The following is a 19,821-nucleotide window of genomic DNA, read 5'->3' as shown; positions in this document are numbered from 1 at the left end:
TTTTAATTCTTTAATGCTTTCTTGAAATGCTGCATACGCACAGTTCCATTTCAAAGTGACGTATCCAGTGTATTTCACAGCCAGTGTGTTCAGTGTGTTTGTGTCTGTCATGTCTCCTTACATATTTATACAGATTATTTTTGCACAAGTGAACTGTGAACTTGAGCTGAAAGCTAAACTTACAACAAAATTTGTAAAACACAGTAAGCTTCCAATAGCCAGTAGGCTTGTTTTATTTATTTTCACAAGTGTCAATTTGTATTTTTTTTACTAGTCTGATGGTTTTGTGTATAAACTATGCAAGGAAGCTCTTGTTGTGTTGGTTGGCCAGTGTTTACAGAGGACTGAGAAAACGTGAAATGCTAAGCCAGTTCAAGTGCTCAGTTGCTTCCTACAAACCTGACTGGGGAAGGTTGACAGTTCTGCTTTTTCTTGCTCTTCTCAAGACTAGAAATTAACTTCAAAACAATTTCATGCTGATATTTGGATGGGAGGTTTTTGGAATTCAGTTTTTTTTTTCCTGAGAAATCCATGAGATGTTTTCTGACCAAGTGCTAACAAAAAAGATGGACAGAGCATCCTCCTTCTGTGTGCATGTATTTGTACATGTTCTGTTTTTTCTAGGCCAGTGCACTGATTCCCTTGGTGTTTACAAGGATACAAGATGCTGGATATGGGGAGGGAACATCTCTTGACATTGAGAACGGGGGATAATTTTTTTTGCATCTTAAATAATCCAGCCCTTTGGCAAGGAAGGGTATACTCACTTCTGCTCCTTGAGACTGGAAAAGGGTCTTTCTATGCTGTGCAGAGGGTGAACTTCTTACCTTTACCTCTCACTTGGTTTTATGATATATTGCCTTATGGACCACTGTGCTTGCTGCTGGATCCAGCAGTGGCATCAGAGTGACTCGGAGAAGAGTCTGAATAGGTTTTCTGTCCTAATTCTGACTAGTTTTCTTGTTATTGTGTGGATGGCTGTACTAATAATTTTTTTTGTTTTAAAACACGCAATTTTGTGGATATAATTCCCCAGAGCTGTTGGGAGCCAGAAGAAAAGGACATCAGCTTTTCTTCCTCTGATTGCTCTAGGCCTTTTTATTAGCCAAGAGCAAGTCCATTCCATGCCTGTGTAGTTCCTCACCTGTCACTGAATATCACTTTGTTGTCCAATAAGTCCTTCTAAAATATCATACAAAATTGATTCTGTCAGTTAAAAATAAATCTATGGGGGAGGACTGGGTGGTACCCAGTTCTGAGTGATGGCATATTGAATATTCCACCTTGAGGCCAGTGATGTGGAACTGCCTTAGGTTGGTAGTGATGGAGAGCTGTGGACACTTGAGTTGTCTTTGTGAAAAGAGAAGGTGATCTCCAAATTCTGCCTGACAAACAGGTATCTGTGCTGTAGGAACCAGTGTGGTCATTGCTGTGACAGCCTTAGGGGCAGGTGGAAGGAGCAGTTTGAGAGTCGATAGGTGTGACATTGGTTCTTGAGCATGGACATGAGAACATGGCATGTTGTAATGCTGCTTGTACCAGTGTTAGACTTGTTATGGGAAGTTAATTCAAACTCTTCTGTAAACACTGTTTGCAATTTAAAAGGGACAGAGTGAACAGGGAACTAAGAAACAAAGGCATGAATAATAATTTTAAAATAAATTAGTAATAAATGCTCACATAATGTTTCCATTCTGTACCACTTTGTAGAAGTGTGATCTCTAAACATGAAACTTTCTCTGATGCAAACCTTACATCAGTGGCAGATTCATACTTTGAGAAGTGTAGAAGGAGAGGATGGAAATGGTGAGGTTATTCTTAGTATTTCTTAAGCCCATTCTGAACAATGAAGAGGCTCTGCACGGGCTGTGGTGCAGAGGAAACAGGCGGGGTCATTCTGATGAGAAAAACAGGCTTGGGTGGGGTGAACATCATTAAAGGACCTCAGTTTGCCAAACAGCCTCAGAAAGGTAAGAAGGCTGACTTGGTGATTTTGTGTAGCAGTAGTTCTCCAAACTTTTTATCAGCCTTCACATTCTTGAAATCCTTACACAGTTGTCCCTTATTTTAGAAAATTGAATGTGAAAGCTGATAAATGTGGCACATAATTGAATATCAGGCAATGATCTTTTTTTTTTTAAACATAGCGTAGCTCAGGAGAAGGGAATTGCTGAAGTGAAAATACACAGTTGTTTTAAAACAAAAAGTATGCAATCACCATAACAAGAAAGTAAAACACCCTTTGGATTCATCACAGTCAGTTTGCCCTGAATTAAGTTTTTTATTGGTGGTGTTATTTCAAGGATTGATAAAGGAGAGGTTACTTTATCAAATTTTGAAAAATCACAGTGCATCAATGATGCTGTATCTTTTGATGTTGTTCTTAGTGTCTTTTATTTTTAATTTTTACTAGAGAAATAGTAATCTCTTAAAATATTCTACAGTTCCTGGTGGTGTGTGTTGCTTGTACTTGGTGTTCTCTGAAACTTGTCATGTGGGATTTTGTTTTCTGAATAGCAGAATATGCTATTTTGAAATGTTACTTTTGTCAAAGGAAGGCTAAACAAACTATTAGCTAAACCTAATGAGCTAATTAATTTCTTCCAAAGCATATTTGTGATAAACTACTTAACTAGGTAGGCTAAAAGTGCATTCCAGGACATATCCTGGCTTTTTTCCTGTAGTCAGAATTAATTTAAATATCACCTCAATCATTAGAACATTTCACCTTGTTATTAAAATACTGTATTGATACAAATCACAGATTTGTGTACAAAACTGATATTACTCTATTTCATAGATTTGACTAGAAAAGTCACTAATTCAAAATTAAATTCTACTTTTTGAGGCAATCCAAGCGGGCATTTGGAGTATAAATTGCCATTTTAATTATTTATTCTATAGTGTTGGTATACATACTAGCCTTGATTTGTACAGCTGGTGTGGGTAACACCACGTGCAGGTTAAAAGCAGTGGGACTGTGGTGGTTTTTGTCCTCTGTGACCATCAACTGGCTGTCAGTGCACTCCAAGGGCTGTAGCCACTTGGTGTAGGGTGGTAGTGCTGCTGGAGAGATGGTGGGGAAGGAGCAGGCCAGCCAGCCAAGGACAACTCTTCTGTTCTGTCAGATCCCTGCTGCTTCATCTGGGGGACTGGACAACTGATTGAAGCCTTTTATTGCTTGTGTTCTTGCTGCTGCTTTTTCAATGGCCACACTGTCATGGTATCAGCATCTTCCCTGGATGACTCAGGATCAGTTCAGAGATGGAAGATGGAAAGAAGATACAGAGTTCAGGCATTGAGTCTTGTGGGTGAAGCACCTGAGATCACTTATCATGATGACCTATTCTGAGAAAGCACAGTGTTTTTCTTCAGCTGGAGTATTTCTCTTCACTTCAGCCTCTCCAGCTTCAGTGCCACATAGACCCTCTCTCTATATTTATAACAGGTGTATTTCTGAAGTCCTTGCTGTTTCCTCTCTTAATATAGAAATTCTTACAGTAAAAATCAGTTTGCTGTGTCAAGTTGCTGTCCATTCCTCAAGACAGGGGATGTGCCCGTGTCCCTTTGGTTTCCCCTCTCTCCTTCCCATGAAGACATTTTTGATGCAGTTCTTGCACTGCACTGAGAGGTGGCTCTTTGAGGAAGACATTGTGACAGTTATTCCAGGTTGTTTGTGGAAACCCTGAAGCGCTGTGGGTTTTGGGCTGTGTGACCTTTCGTTGACATTTCATCCGTTCCACGGGTTTATCACATCTCCCTGTTGTTATCAGCCTCCTGAGCTGCTTCCCTGCCCTGGCTGGGCTGCTTGTGGCTCGCAGAGAGCTCAGCAGTGTCAAAGTAGCATCAGCACTGGGTTGTGATGGGTTTCTTCCTTCTACTTTTTCCTAATTCATTTTTTTCAGAGTTGTGTGTTTCCTCTGTGCCTCGGTTTTCTTAAATACAAAGTAGGGTTAAACTCTCAGCAATAACAATGAAGGCTACCTGTAAAACTTAAACTGAGAGTGCCTGTGAGTCATGTAGTGATTGTGAAAACCATGAATACAGTACGTGTTGGACAGAGATGATGATAGTGTGTTGGGCTGTTGAGTCATTAAAAAGCTATGTTGAGTGTTTTGATTAACTTCCATGGGTTTGGCACAGTGGCAAAGGTGAGCAACTGCCACGGGCTCTGCCTGCTGCTGCTGCCCTGTGAGCTGCTGGGGGATCGCTCAACGTTTCTGTTTCCAATCAGTGCACATTTAAACCTGAAGCACAGGATTCAGAAATGGGCTAACAGTACAGATTTGCCCATCTTTTGTGGTTTCTAGGAGATTATGAGATGGGAATAGAGAAGTTATCACACAACTTTATGTTAAAGGGCAGATCCTGGGTCCATCCTGCAAGTCAGTGCAAGGTCTGTCTGGAATCTCCTTCATCTAATTGTATAACCAGGTTCCTTCCTCCCTCAGCCAGGGCTCACACCTGCCTTTAGTTAGCACGTTTCCACTTTGGTGAGTCATAAAGGGGTTTTTGGTGCTGTTGTTAAGTGCTTGGATTTGGAGAGAACATGTGATACTTGTGATTTTAATTGGGATAAATGATCTCTTAACTATCTCTGTCAATATGCTGTTGTACTTTGGATTTGTTTCATGTATAATTTAAGTATTGCAGTCCCTGCAGTGTTATATATTTGGATTCTTCTGACATGCCGTGAATTGAAGAAAAAATTTCTCCTACCCTCTTTTTGTTAAATTTGGCAGCAGCTAATGGTTCTGAAAGATCTGACATCAGTATTTAATATTTTTAAGTTTTATTTTTCAAAGTTGTGCAGATGTTGCTTGTTTAGAATAGAACAGAAATTGTGTTCAGTGTGGATTCATGGATTAGAAAGTCAAAGATAAAGTGTCTGTGCAAGGCAACATTTGAAGCAGATAAGAAAAGAAAGGAATGTACTGAATCTTGTTCCAAAGCCATTAGACCTGAGGATTGGGGTGTTTGTTGTTAGGGGTTTTTTTTTGTGTGTGGTTTTTTTCCTCATGGGAGATTGCCTGAGCTCATCCGCATTTTGGAGGTATAAGCCTTCATTATGGCCTGCATACTTTTGGCAGGAAGCAATTTGTTTCAGTAATTAAGTGTCCACTGTTCACTAATGTCTTTTTAAAGCAGTATGAAAAGGGTTTATATAAATCATAAGAATTTTCTTGGGTATCAGTAATCTTCTGTAGTAGTCTAATAACCAAAATAAAGCTTGAATATTCTGTGGTGTGTCACAGATGTGCTGAGCAATCTGCCAAGCATATTGCCAAACATGCACAGGTGGCATTTGGCATATTATGGCTCGAGTTAATGTATATGATTTAACAAATTACCACTGGCAGCTTCAACAGCTTCTTTTCCAATGCAGTCTTCTCCCAGTAGCTCTCACAGTCCAGATTCGTTCCAGCAGTTGGATCTTAGTCTCTGGGTCCAGCAACAACTAGTTTTATTTCTTGGTAGAGATTTGTGAAATTCTGTAGCTTTTGCAAGAATCATCTTGGCATATTCCCAGAAGGGAATGGGCTCAGAGGTCAATGCAGGATTCATTTCAGAAGGGGAAAAAAGGTTTCAACTGGCTATTTAGTAATTTTTAAATAAAAATACTACAACTTGGAAAGAAACTCTGTAAATATCTTTGGAGCTTTGAAATGTGCACCCCAAAGCCATTGGCTGAGCACCAGATGTGCCAGGCAGATTTCACGGGGCGCTGTGGTTTGTTGTAGCCTCACAGACGGTTCACATGCAGAAGGTTATTTTTGTAAATGGAATGGCTGTGGTCTTTGTTTACTACATGAAAGCACAGGGAGCCTGTTTGAGAAGTTGATGGCAGTTTTCTAGTAAAACTTCCTCCTTTTTTGTGAGTACATGGATTTGTCAAGCTGTGTTTGAAGACATAAAGCAATTTAAAGTATCAGCTAAGAAAAAACCCATGATGTTCAGCTTCAGATTTAAAAAAGATACTGATTATTCTGTTTGCTGCATACCATGTAACTCATGTTATTCTCCCTGCAACACCATGTGCACTAAAATACCACAAACTTCAAGTGCTTTGGTGTGCTTTAGGTTCTGCTTTGGTTAAGTGTAAATTGAATTTCATGGTGCTCTGCCATAGCAAAAGACCTAGATGCACAAATCCTTGTGGTGTAATACTGGCTGAAGAGAGAACAGATTTTTTATTCTGTTCTTGCTAAAATGTTAAAATATTTAAAACCAGTCTAACAGACAATTATTATGCAGGGGTTCCATGAGAACCCTGCTCCTTTATAGTGATCTCCTTGCCAGGTATTTGCTTGGAGGTTGGGAGCTACTCCCTTTTCAAGGTAAATGTTGATGGTGAAAAAACAAGAGGAAAGAAAGAAAAACGAAGATATTTATCTTTGTGAGAAAAGAGGAAGCAGTGTGGTGTTCCTTGTCATTTACAAAAATAGTTGCTCAGCAAGAGGGAGAAAGTGAGTATGTTGGTTAATAGATGGGTGCAAGATCTGAAGAGAACAAGTAGTTCCAATAAAACGTGGCTGTTGGTGTATTTGACTTCACCAACACTGTTGGTGTAGCTTCACTTTGGAAGAAGCCAACTGGGATAGTTGCATCAGGTCTACAATTAAAAATGATTGACATTGAGAGTTAACCAATCAAAAAGTCAATGTTAAGTTTCATCACTCAGCATTCAGTTTGTGAGATGAAACGGCACGTGGAGCAGGACATGGCTCTCCCAACCATTGTTTCGGATTTTCTGCAGGTTCAGGGAAGGCAGTTCTGCATCAGCTTACATGATCCACATCCTTGGGAGGTTTCCTTCACAGCTGAAAGGGCCCTTTTCTAATGCCTCAGCCCCTCCTTCAAGTAGAGCCCAGCCAGAGGAGGTGGCACTGCGAGGGCAGGCCATGGGCAGGCAGGGTCTGGCACAGCGCCCTGAGCTGAGTGCAGAGAAATGAAGCTGCAACCTCGTTTAAGGCTGGGGGAGATGGAAGAAGCCTGAATAGGAGTAAAAATGAGCAGGATTTCTGCTGTTGTAGAAGAGAGATGGGAATGTGCCAGGGCCTTGGAGATATGAATTTGGTGTTGGAGAGTGGGGTTAGGAGTAGTTTAATTTCATAAGCTAACCACATGCAGATCAATGATTTATATGGACTTTCTCATTTGTTTTTGGGGCAGAAGCTTCATGTGCTGTATAGATGATTCCAAGAACTGCAGACCTCAGATGAACACCACAGAGCTTTGTGATTCCAGGGAGAAGTGTTCTGGGAAGCTTGTAAAATCGTTTTGAGTATTGAACTGTCACAAAGAAAATAATTCCTGTTGCTTTTCGTCCTTTTTTTCTTTTCTTTCCCTTTTTTATTTTTTTTCCATGGAATTACATAGTTTCCAGTTGCACGAACTGTACCCTCTCATCCCAGCATCCAGCTCTTGAACAACTGCTGTGTTTGAGGTAGCCTTCTTTTCTTTGCAAGCACAGCTTCTTAGCTCAGATAGGAAATCTCATTGGTAACCATCAGTTACACTTTTTTTTTTTTTGCAAGATACCAGTGCTCCCAGCACACTGTGCAGTACCTGGCTGGGGCAGCAGTGCCCAGCTCTGGTGGGCAGGAGGGGGATGGCAGCTTGGGCAGGGCTGGCTCAGCACGGCTGGGATTAAGTGGTTTGAAGTCTGGGTGGGTGTGTGTCCAAGAGAGGACACGGGGGAATAGCCAAAAAGGGAAATGTAAAACAAAGCACTTGAGTAAAACACATTTAAAAAGAAATAGATGAAGACAATAAGGAGGAAGCTGAATAAGGTAGGTAGAAGAAAATGACCTTGAAGGAGGGAGAATAAAGTAGGTGCAGTGGCAGTTTTATTGCTCTGTAAGGAGAAGCAAAAGTGAAAGAAAGGAGAAGCAGATAAACAGGGCAAAACAAACAAAAGCCTTTTCACTGTTTTTTTCTCTCTCTTAATGTTTGGCAGCAATGCCAAGATGTGTTTTGTGTGGTGTTGTGGCATTTTTGGATTTTGCACCTTTTGGTGGGAGGTGAAGGAAGCAACACTGTGTCCTGGTTGGGACATTTCTCCTGGCTGTTTCAGGCACTGACCATCAGGGGAAGAAGGAGAGGCAGATATGTGTGCATGGGCACTTATTAATTAATGGGTCACCTTGTTGTTTCTGACTGGACTTCTTAAGTTTATTTAAAATTTTTTTTCTATACTGTAAATAATATTTCTTTTAGAGACTAGGATGTATGTGTAGCCTTCTGCAGCTTTTGCGGTGAGGAATGCCCACCAGTTCTCTACAGCTGAAGAGAAGAGCAGGCAGTGTGGTAGGTGGAAGTTAGTTATCCATGCTGGGCCTACATAAAAACAGGGTTTTGTAGGAACTTCTTCACCTGCTGCCCCAGGAAAAGTAGGCAGTGTTCCAAAATGTAGCCATGCAGGTGCCACACTTTTTAAAAACTTGAGACTGTAGTTTTCTTATCAAGCTGAAAGAAATCGATATTTTGGTTTTAGGGGCTGCTGCTTAGTTTAGTTAAGTAGCATTAAATGAAGTAATTTTCACCTGTTATTTTTTTACTCATTTTTAACATGTTTGCTGGCTTTTTAAAAACAAGCTTGCAGATACTGACATGATACTTCTTTGAGGTCTTTTTCTTACAAGTAATGATACAGTTAAAATGTAGTATGTGATACACATAAGGTCTAGAAACTGTGTTTTTAAGATATTGCCAGAAGAGGGAGTGTATAACACTTTGTATACAATGAAACCTGTGAGTTTATTGATGAGTAGCATTCAATAACCACATGATTCATGTATAAGTTAAAAAAATAATAAATAATTGCAGATGGAAATTAATTTTGAAAGAGCACGATTAACACCAACTTTTAAAGTTTCTCATTAGACTTTATTCAGTTTTAGCACTAAATAATTATATCCAAGAAATGTAAATGGCCTGGAAGTCAGTTCAGATTCCTGAATGTTGTGTTGTGCCTCTTTATAGCAAAGTTTTAAGCAGCTTTTCAATAGAAATCTTGGATTAGCTCTGTAAGAGCTCCATAACAATATGAAACAATTACAGATATCTTTTTTTAAAATGTAGAGAATAAACAGGAATAGAGAAATATGACATGCAATTATACATAAGTCTGTGATGCTATTATTGACTAATAGGCCATCATTAGCTGTCTCGGGCAGTAACAGCCAAAATACTTTCAAACCCTATTATCTCCTATTGATGAACCAAAAACATAACTAGTGTTTATATAGAAAATCAATATTTTTACTCTATAGTTTATGTAGATGTTTCTCCAGTTGTCATTTAGCAGGGCAATAGGTTAATCCTTTGAACAATAGCAAAATTGTGTGGGAGAAGAAGCTATTCGTGTGTATAATATGTAAACTCCTGATAAACTTCGCCTGTTCTTGCTGCCTCATGCAAGTTCTGCCATGTCTGAGGGAGTTGCTGACCACAAAGGCTGCAATTACATTTTGTTTCCCCAAGATGTATTACAGAAAGAAGAAATGCTGCCAAGAGATTCTTGTCCTCTTTTCTGTTCTCTTTTCCCCAGATAACGAGTTGCCCAGGTTGGGATGACACTGTCTCCTTGCACTGCTTTGAAAAGGATGCAATTAGACCACGCTCCTGAAGGGTTGAAGCAGTTCCTACAGAACTGAGTTTTTCCTGATTGTTTGGCAAGATTGTCAGAAAACCTTTAACTCACAATTCTATACAAAGTAGCTTTTTGAAAAGAAGCCTTCTCTTTTAGCCAGGTCACCTTCTTATGTTTTTACCCCAGAGGATTTTCTACCTCTGCCAGGCAGAAGTGGTTTTGTGCCGTGTGCTCTGTGTGTGACCCTGCTGGTTACAAAGAACCTGTTTGTCATGTCTGGCTCTGGGAAAAGCCCTGGTTTCTGTGGCGTGTTGTGGTGAATTCTGTGCGTTAGGTAGAAGGTGTGCCCTTTTGAGAGCACCCTTCCACCCCTGAGCCTGACACTTTCTGATGTTTGTGGATTATTTGTGGAGCTGGATTTGAGCTGATGAGAAGCTCTATGTGGTGCACATTGAGAGTTTTAAGAGCTGTTCATCTTTGTCTGTAGGTATGCGTGTGGAATTCTTGTCTCCTCCAAGAGGAAAATTGGCTGTGTCTCTTCAGTTACTATGTGTCTGAAGTCTTCATTTGAGTTCCTAGGATAAGCATTTTGTGGTTTTGGTGTATTAGGGTGGAAGTGGTGAAACAGTTGTTTTCATTTCTTTCAGTCTCCTAGATGATATTGAGAAGCCTTACAGTACTCAGTAAAGCTCTGGCCCTGCTCATCATTGGCATGGGACTGGCTAGTACTTGTTTTCTTCAGTTTCACTTTGGCTTATGGCCCGTGACAAGCCACATGTAAACATATATGTGCCTGGAAAGATGCCACCTGTAAGGTCAGAGGAAAGTTTTGTAAACTGCCACAGATCAGTCCCGTCCCCATCATAGTGCTGTGTACCCTTAGACCAAAGGTCATCATGTGGTTCACAAAGCAATCCACCTTTCAGCTTCTGAAAATACCTGGGACTACTTTAATAGCTGTAAAAATTATATAAACTTATATATGTGTGTAGTATTACAAGGCTTGATGCTCACATCTGGCTTGCCATGGTCTGAGAATGACAGGTAATATCACTTAAATTTAGTAATGACAAGTTCTTTTCTCAGTCCAACTCTCCATAGGATTGGTCAGTGTTGAGACTGAGGATGTGCACTGACATTTGGGGGCGTACCCATCCCTTTTTTCTGTGATCACAAGGATGTACCCAGGGAGGTGGAGGCTTGGCAGGTAGTTAGGATGTGCTGAAAGCCCTGGCCTGTTTGCTATTTTGCCATTTCCTCTGCCCTGTCCCAGTTGTCCAGGTGACAGTGATCCACAATAAGTGTTGGCTGTATGCTTTGAAATCTCATGTACTAAATGTCCTTTTCTGATTTTTAGTCCCTATAAATTACATATTTCTGTATTGAAACCTTTGGTCTCTGTGTGTACCCATGTGCTACATGAGCAGCAGTTATATTTTGTATTTCAGGTATAAACAAGCATGTTGTGTAAGTGGAGTTGATACTAAGGCATAAAACGCTGTCACTTGATTGTGCACCAACAAGACTGTCAAGTTGTTCCTCTGTACTCAGTCATCCATTTTATCCTGGACTCACTCCAGTTTTCTGAAACCTGAGGAACTTCTAAGCTTGCCCACTTGGAAAAGAAAACAACAAAACCAGTAATCTTGCCTGCTATATTTGTTTTGTTCTGTAGCGTGTAAGACACTCTCCAAAGTGGCAACTGCTAGACAGAAAAATCAACTGATTCCAAAATCCACGGCATTTTGGTTCTGGAGGCTCTGGGGATTTAATTCATGGTGGTACTTCAGAGCACTCCTTTCGAGTTTGAGGGTAAAAAAGACACAAACCACCATAAATACAAGTAGCATTACTTTTTGTATGAATTTGCCTCACCCTTCACTAAGGCTGGTTTCATGTTGTTGTGTAGCACTTGGTGGGATTCTTCCTCTACACCCCTCATAGCAGCAAAGTCAGTTTGCCAAGTAACCACACGAGTTCTCAACTGATCAACTTTAAGAAGTTTGGTGTTGGCTCAAGGCCCATCATTCTCTTCCTTCCAGGAAGAATAATAATAGTAGCCAGTAACCAAACAATCTCTTTAAAACAAAATATTTACAACAAAATCATCTCAGACAGTACTAAATGTAAATATAAACAGGCTGCACTGTAAGCAAGCCCAGCTTATGCAGTGTTGATATCAATCAGATGAAATTCCTTGGAAGTTTTTTTATGTACCCTGCAAAGTTTCTAGGAACTGGCAAACTCATCATTACTGCAGCTCTTACCCCAGTTCTCTGTCATTCCCTGTTGCTCAGGCCTCCAGCCCGTTCCCTGGGATCAAGTCCCAGTTTAATTCTTGCTAGTCCGTGCTCAGTTAATTGCCACCTTTGGCACAAGTGGGCGTTTGGTTTGTGAGACTGCAGGGCCTTTGAGTGAATGGTTCTGCTCTTTGTTACGGAGAGAGCAGATGGTGCAGAGGCTCAGGCTGAGCAGTCAGGACTGGGGGAGAGGGCAGGAGTGCTTTTTGCTGGGGTAGTGTCAGCTCACACCAGCCAGCTTGAAGTGTTTGTGAAATTGGTGCCTGAGATGGCTGAATTTTGAGAAAGGATAAGTGAGTTTTCGTGTGCAGTGACATAATGAAGCCTGGTGATCTGTAGCTTTGTCCTGTGTGTTTTTCCATCACTCTCCCATTGCAGCACCTCCTGCTCTGTGCACAGACATAGCTTCAGGTTTCATATCATGTTTTGCCCTTTTTTTTTTTGGCCTGCCAATTTAATGAGACATGCACATGGCACAGCTGGGCTGGAGTGTGCATGTGATGATGGCCAGCAAAGATCTTCCTGCCTTCCCTTGAAAGAGCATGGAGAGGTCCTACCTTTGCTGTCTGAATGCTGATTTTAATGCTAATGATAAACCCCAGTATCTTTAGGAGACCTCCCAGCAGGGGAGTGGGAGGGCACCATCTCAAATCCAGCACTTCAGATTTCTTAAAATTAGCCTAATTTCAAAATACAGAACACTAAAACATAGATAAGTGGAAGGAGATGTGGTAGAGCTGCATTAATCTCTTTTTGCAAAACCAGACAAGAAATCTAATGTAAGTAAAAGATTGAAAATTCTCTAACCAATCTGAAAAAGAATTTTCCTGGCAATGCAAAATGTGAAGAATACTTCAGGTTGTAGTTATTTCCCCTCCCATTTTATTTTTTTGTTTTCCATTTCTTAACATTTTGCAGTGCCCATTCATACAAGAGGGCTACTGTATGTGTAGGTGTAGTGCTGATACCACAAATAATACCAATATCTCTGTTAGTGTTGTGTGTGTTCAGTGAGGAAGTACAGAAAGGACGGGGTTGGTGCTGTTCTGTACATTATCTGCAGCAGTAGGAAGCAAACTTTCTTCCCTTGCAATACAACAATGTTTTTGCAATTTTGGCAAAATTCAAGTTCCCCCTCTTGGGTGACTGCAACACCAGAGACCTGGAAATTGGGTTCTCTACAGTGATTCCTATCCAACTGCTTCTCCCCCCTTGCCCTGCCCTTCTGATGTCAGAGCAGGAGTCTCCTCACTGCAGCTCCCCCTGGGGTGAGCAGCGTGCGCAGGTGGATGTTCTTTGTGTCTGGATCTGCACAATGTGTTATCACAGCTTGCAAGGCTAATTTTAGGCCTCTGTACTCAGGTATTAATTGATGGCATAAGAGTTTATATTGAATCTAATGTTGTTGATGTTTGCGGGATTTTAAAATTGATTTTAAGTAGTGTTGATAGAAAGCAAGACTTAAAACCTTTTCCCATATTTAGTACCAGGAAAAGAACTTCCTAATTTCATTGCCTTATATAATGGGTTGCTTTTACTACATTAAATGGAATTACTTTTGCATTTGTCACAGTACACTGGCAGCGTGTGATTTCCCTGTGCCACATTCACAGTCTGTTTCAAGGTGAATATGAATATTTCAATATGAATATTTACTGCGTAATGTCACTCAGAAGTCTTTGGAAGTTGGAAAATAGTAAATAAAAATGCACAGATTGAGACAGTTGGCACATACATATCTGCTGCTGCTACACCATAAGCAGGCAGAAAATCCCATTGCGTTCTCTGGGCCATTGTGTGCCTTCCCATGGGCCGTGGCCATTCTGTCCCTGTGTGAATGTCCCGTCATGCCTCTCCCTTCCATTCCAGCTCCTGCCTTGATGCCCAGCTGCTGGGGTTTCTTCGTGGTTGGGTTCTTTGTCCTTGCTCTTACCCAGAAGGAAGACAGAGCTTTCTGTATTGTCCCATGTGGGAATTAAATTGACTGATCTTGGTCAGTTTATTTGTGGAACAAGCAACAAAATAGAACTTACTTGCCCTCATGGTCCTAAAATGAGAGTGGGCCAAATCAAAGAGTAAAAAAGGACAAATTCTTCTTTTTAAGACAAATATATCAGTGCTGGTTCCCCACATAGTAGTTCGAAGTCAAGAATTTTGTGAACCACTGAAATCTGTTGGAGACTTACCCAGTTTTAATTACGGGTGTGAAGTAGGAGAGTGTACAATAGAAACAAATACTCCAAAAACATGCCTGCCTCTGGTACCAATTTTAGCGATGGAAGGAGTTGTATTTCAAAAACAGCATAATCCAAGGAAATGTCTTTGTGTTCCTCAGTTGCCCTTAACACAACTAAGGGGTAGGTGATACGAGCTGTCAACTTCTTGGAATTTGGAGCCACAGAGGAACTGGTTGTTGTCTTGTGTTCTGAGCACATAGACATGGGAACATTAGTATTTAGTGTTTGTGGTTTAGGATTTAGTATTAATTTCTAAGCCTGTTAATGGGAGCAGTAGCGTCCAGGTTTCTGAATGTTTCTTTAAATAAAGAGAAAAAAACCCCAACCCAAACAAAATCCAATCTGCTGAAATGCTGCTCCCTTCTGTTTAACCATTCTTAGGGGAAGGAGAGTAATATGATAACACACTCATACTAGTGCACAAAGGTGTTTGTACAAGCTTGGCTGCCTCTCTTCTTGGCAAACCTCTTATTTTAGTGAAAAAGTTAGTGGCTACATTTTGAAAATGAGTTTGTGTGTAATTTGATAAGTGAGGAAAAGACCAGGCATTTCAGCTTTGAGTACGGTGACTTAAGAGCAAAAGCCACAAGCTGTTTCTTCCTACTCCTTTTGTCAGCAGATATGCTGTAACTTTTTAAGTGATTATTTAGGAAATAGTCCAGAAATTTATAATTTTGTAAAAATTAGGTTTCACTGTCTGTACCCTGATTTTGGATGGCAATCAGTCCTTGACAGTCAGATCTCAGAACCTGGAGATTCAGGATGTGGATCCTGATCTGGAAGTTCAGGACAGTAGATATTGGAGTGAATTTTTGCTGCTGGAAAAGCACAGTGGAGTGTCCAGTGCTGCTCTGCCGGGGTGGCAGGAGCCACATCCACAGGGAACTGCAGCTGTGGGGATGGTGGGTGCCCCCAGGAGGGGTGATGCAGCTGCAGGAGAACCAACGCAACGTGGGGCGGTGAGTGATGAGAACATTTGCTGTAGGAATCATCCCATAGCCACTGGCACGGGCCTGGCACGTTGCCGGATGGGAATTATGGAGCATCCACATATCCTGATGCCATGGCCGTGTCTGACCACTGCCCGTGCCACCCCATGGCTCTGGTGCGCTGTCAGCAGCAGGTTTGTGGGTTAAGCTGGGGCTGGGCAGAGGTCCAGGGACACCTGTTTGCCGCAGGGTGCCCAGGGCCAGCCCGGAGCACCAGTGGGGAGGTGGCCTGGCATGGACAGTGGCACTGCTGTGGTGGGGCCTCGTGGAACTGCTGCGCGACGTGGATAATCCCACAGCGAGGGATTAAGCGCTGCAAGCGGCCCCGTGAGCCCTTCTGAAATGTCACCACAGTGCTCTGGCAGAGCTCCAAAGGCAGGCACGGGCAGGGACACCCGAGGAGCAATGCTCGTGTCTCTGCAGACCTGCAGGGTACCGGGGGCACACAGAGCATGTGGATACCCACCCAGGCACTGCTTGGAGCTGCTTCCCTGCAGAAACTCAAAAACCCAAAGCACTCTGAATCCACAGCTCAGTGAGAGAAAAGAGCAATCAAAGCTCAAACAGCTGATTGCAGTCCTGTCAGGGCCTTAGATAAATTGGCAGCTGTTAATCAAAGTGTTAATTAAAGAATCTATTAAGAGTGTGTTCATTTTAGCTTGTTTTTCGGCGTGTGCTCATCCGTGTAATTTATAAATCAGAGGGCAAACACATTCCTGTTAGAGCTCTGCGGATGGCTGGCTGTGGGCAGGATGGTCTGTGCTTGGCTTTGGAGGAGAGGGGAAATGCAGGCACAGCCTGCTTGTGTCAAGTGCAGTCATGTTTTTTATTTAAAAGGTTAAACTGCACAAACGTTTGAGTTAGCACATCCTAATTACAGCATTGCTCCATTCTTTCAAAGGGAAATGTGAAAAGGCTGGTATATTTAATTTGAAAGACATTATTGTGAAGGCACAGTAGGTCTGTGCCCTGGTTTGACTGTATTAGTGATTTCCCTGAGACTGCTGTGCTAATGCTGCAGTAAATTTTAATTAGTGTACACTTAACGTGGTCAGTGTTTTTAAACATGAAAAGTTGTTTTATGCCAATTGTGATTGACCAGTATTAATGAAATAAGCTGTGTTGATCCTTTTTTATTCTTAAAAAATTACTAATGCCTAAAAATACTAAATATTAAAAAAATAAGGATCTGACTTAGAACAAGAAACCAAATTATTTGTTTTCCATTGATGTTGCAAATTGAGTGTTTATGTTCCAAGAGATTTCAAATTTTGGAAATTTGAAAAATACTGTAATGTACCTTATCACAGATTTGCTTCCCATCTTCCTTTTCCATCCTAAAAAATTGCAAATTTTGTGTCTAAAACCCCAGAACAGAAAATAGGGTGTGTTTGCCGTGTAGGCAGAACCCCAGCCTGGATCACTTATGCTGTTCTCATTTCTCCAGGAATTTTTCCTGCCAGTGGGCACTGCCCATAGATGTAGAGGTTTGGTAATGCTTTTGTCCCGTTTCCCATAGGGAAGCACATGAGTTGTTGCATCCATAGGCTGTGTGTGGCCTGTGCCATACGCAGGGGACAGGTGAGGGATGAGTGACATCAGAGATAGTGGCAGGAGCTTCCTCTTTGTTCCATCAGTCAGCGTTTCCTCATGGTGAGCAGCAACACCTGGGGGGTAGGAGGAGCTTTGTAGCTGACTAGTTCAAGCAGCCATGCACTTGGTTATATTTTCTTTTTTAATCTTACAAAGCTCTCGTATCCTGTGGCAGGTGATGTCACTAGTTACGCAGTACGAAAGAAAAATATTTGTGCTCAGCGTCTTTTTATCCTGTAGTTTCTTAAAGACAAAATCAAAGAATGTGATTTCCTTGATACTGCTTATTTTGTGTATACTCTATTTGCCTGTTCAAAACAAAGTCAGTTCCCTTCTCTTGATCTCTTTTTTTTTTATGGAGCACTTTTGTATGGAGAGCTTTCCATTTCAAGGCCTTTCTTTTACACACATCTCCAGAACTTTATCAGTTAACCTGTAACCTCCTTTGTATTTTGGTTCACTAACAGCCTTTAAGCGAGTTTTCATTGTCAGCATCTTTTTTTTTTGTAACAGAGCTGAGTCTGACAGTCAACATACAACAATTAAAATTTGCTACATGTAAAGAAATAGCTACAGGGGAAAACATTAAAATTCCTGATCCTGGCATGAATAGAAGGATTAGCAGGATGAAAGTCAGGCAGGCATTTGGATAGGTGAGCTCATCTGAATTCATGCCATATTATTATACTATGTGATAAGTTCTTGTAAGGAGCATTGTTGATGCTGAAGGGGAAGAACATGATGATAAGGGTATAAACCTGATTTCTGTGTAGAGAATGGGCAGAGAGAGCGAGCAGAAATTAGGTGGTGGTTCTTCCCTTAATTCTTTATTCTCATCTTTCAACACGCTGTTCCTTATTAGACTTTTGTTTACTCAACTTTTTACTGAACTTTGGAATACTCTTGAGGTGGGGTATATCTTTTGAATTTACTTTAGGCTCATTTTGAACAACTGAAGCTTTTCTTTAATGTTATTCAGGGTAAATGTGTACAAGACAGCAGTTTTCCCCTGTGTTTCTGAGGAGGTTGACACATTCTGCATCTGGAGATGCTGCTGATCTTTGCTGGTTACCCCTATCTGATGCTTCTGTTTATTGCCTCTGTGACTTTTCTAAATTTTATTTCAAATAACAGTTTATTTTTTTTAATAGCAAAAAAGCGATTTATTCAATACCTGCCTTTTAATCAGTGCAGGTATTGCCATGTCATCAACAGACTACACAGAGATTAGTATTAGTGCTCATAATGTGGATGTTATAATCTCTCCATGGCCCGGTTACCATCTAAGACACTCTACTCTCCTTCCATAATAACTTTGCAATATTTATATGTCAGTGCTTGACAGATTTACAAGACAGTTACTGAGCGCAAGGGCCAGGGCCAGTTCCCTCGTGAGAAATCCGTCCTTTCCCTGCCTCCTGTCAAGTTCACTGGGGAAGTGCAACAGAAGTTTGTGCTTGGATGTTGTGCCAGAGTCTTTTTGAGATCTTAAAGTGCTTGTATTTGGATTCACCTGAGCAAAGAGGACGATAGAGAAGGATGGGGAAAACATCCTTTGCTGGGTGATGAAGGGGGTTGTTCCAACAGTTGGTCTCACTGGCTCCATTTTTGCTTGTGGTTCTGCTCTGTGAATAATTTAATATTTTGCCTCTCTGTTTTCCCTCATTGCTCTTGAGAGTTTTACTGGTCTCACAGGGCTCTGAATAGCTGAAACAAACCTGATGGGAGTATCCCTAATTCCAGTTTACCACAGCACAACACAGCAACCCCCTTGTCTGTCTGCAGGCTTGGGATGGCACTGTGTGTGGTTGTTGCTTTGACATCTCTCAGGGAAAGCCCCATGTATTTTAAGGAGGAATTGTAAATCCTGTGGAAATTGATTACAGAACTACGCATGTGTGTTGAATACAAGGGCTTGTGAAAGGATTAGTAACAAATAGGGAAAAATGGAAAAACTAGCTTTAGTAATGAACAGAGAGTTGTGGTGAGGCAGCAGTGGGGACAGGGATGTACTTGATGGTTATTTATTTAAATACATTTTAGTGTTGCTGTTTATTGCTGTGTTCTTAATAACTGTGTTTGCAGTCTAGTCCTCACTCTCCTTTCTGTGGGGGCAATCTTGGAGATCAGGGAAGGTGTGCTGGGTCTGGAGGAGGTGGCATTCCTGCCCAGGTCGTGTTGTGCTACCAGAGAATTACAACCCCATCCTGGCCACGCTGCAATGGTACCATAAAGAGCATAATTTAAATACCCTAAATTATAGTTAGAGGATTGTCTTCTTTTTGAAATGTGATTTTAAAGGACTGAAATTGATCTTTAGAATCTTACTAGAGAGGATCATCTTTTTCCAATTCTTCCTCTGCTTTCTTCAATGGCAACAACAAAACTGACCCTGCCTATATATAATTTCACATACCTTTATCTAAGGTATTTTGCACAGTGATTGCTTGTGAGTGGGTTTTGGTTCTCCAAAGTAAATATTTAGGAAAATTATAAACTTATGTATTGCACAGAATGTTTTTCAAGTGAGGAATTGCAAGGCATAAAGTTGCACCGGTATTGCTTGGTCATAATCTGTATAAAAGATATTATATAAACCTGTTTCTTAGATAAATAGTTTGTACCCATAACTATTTATAATATTGAAGAACTCTGGTCAAGACATGGAAAACCATTGTGGTAAGTGATGTGAATACATAAAGCAACGTAAGACTTATGTATGTGCCACCCTAATTTGTGTTTGGTATCCTACAATATAAATGATATGTTTCCTTTGTTTTTCTCTCTTGCCTAAAGCATTACTTTTTGGTGAATGGAGTGCCACAGCATACACATTCTGTCAGTCAGACTCTCCTTGTGGTTTTGCTACCTGAATGATAAGCAGTAATATCAGCTGCCAGTTGCAAAGCCATGTTTTTTATGAAACAGTAAAACAAAGTATCTCTAGGGAGATGACAGATTGCACTGGTGCCCATCAAGCCTTGGCAGTCTGTCGTACTGGTTACTTGGACTCCATAAATACTCCATTCTGTGACTTTCTGAAGTGAAGATGACTTTGTTCAGCTGCTCCCTGTTCAGCTCAGGGTTCGAGGTTAAACACCACTCAG

The 19,821-nt window shown here is 41.1% G+C and overlaps 1 protein-coding gene across 3 annotated transcripts in view; it reads left to right on the top strand.

Annotated features, from left to right (window-relative positions):
- Positions 1 to 19,821, top strand: part of ATXN7 (ataxin 7) — an 88,138-nt gene that overhangs the window by 49,503 nt on the left and 18,814 nt on the right. The gene's annotated exons all lie outside the window — the stretch shown is intronic.

This window comes from Pithys albifrons, chromosome 3 (assembly GCF_047495875.1).
Source record: "Pithys albifrons albifrons isolate INPA30051 chromosome 3, PitAlb_v1, whole genome shotgun sequence".
Lineage (NCBI taxonomy): Eukaryota > Metazoa > Chordata > Aves > Passeriformes > Thamnophilidae > Pithys > Pithys albifrons.
The sequence above is the reverse complement of the archived record's forward strand: the minus strand, read 5'-3'. Positions and strand labels throughout refer to the sequence as shown.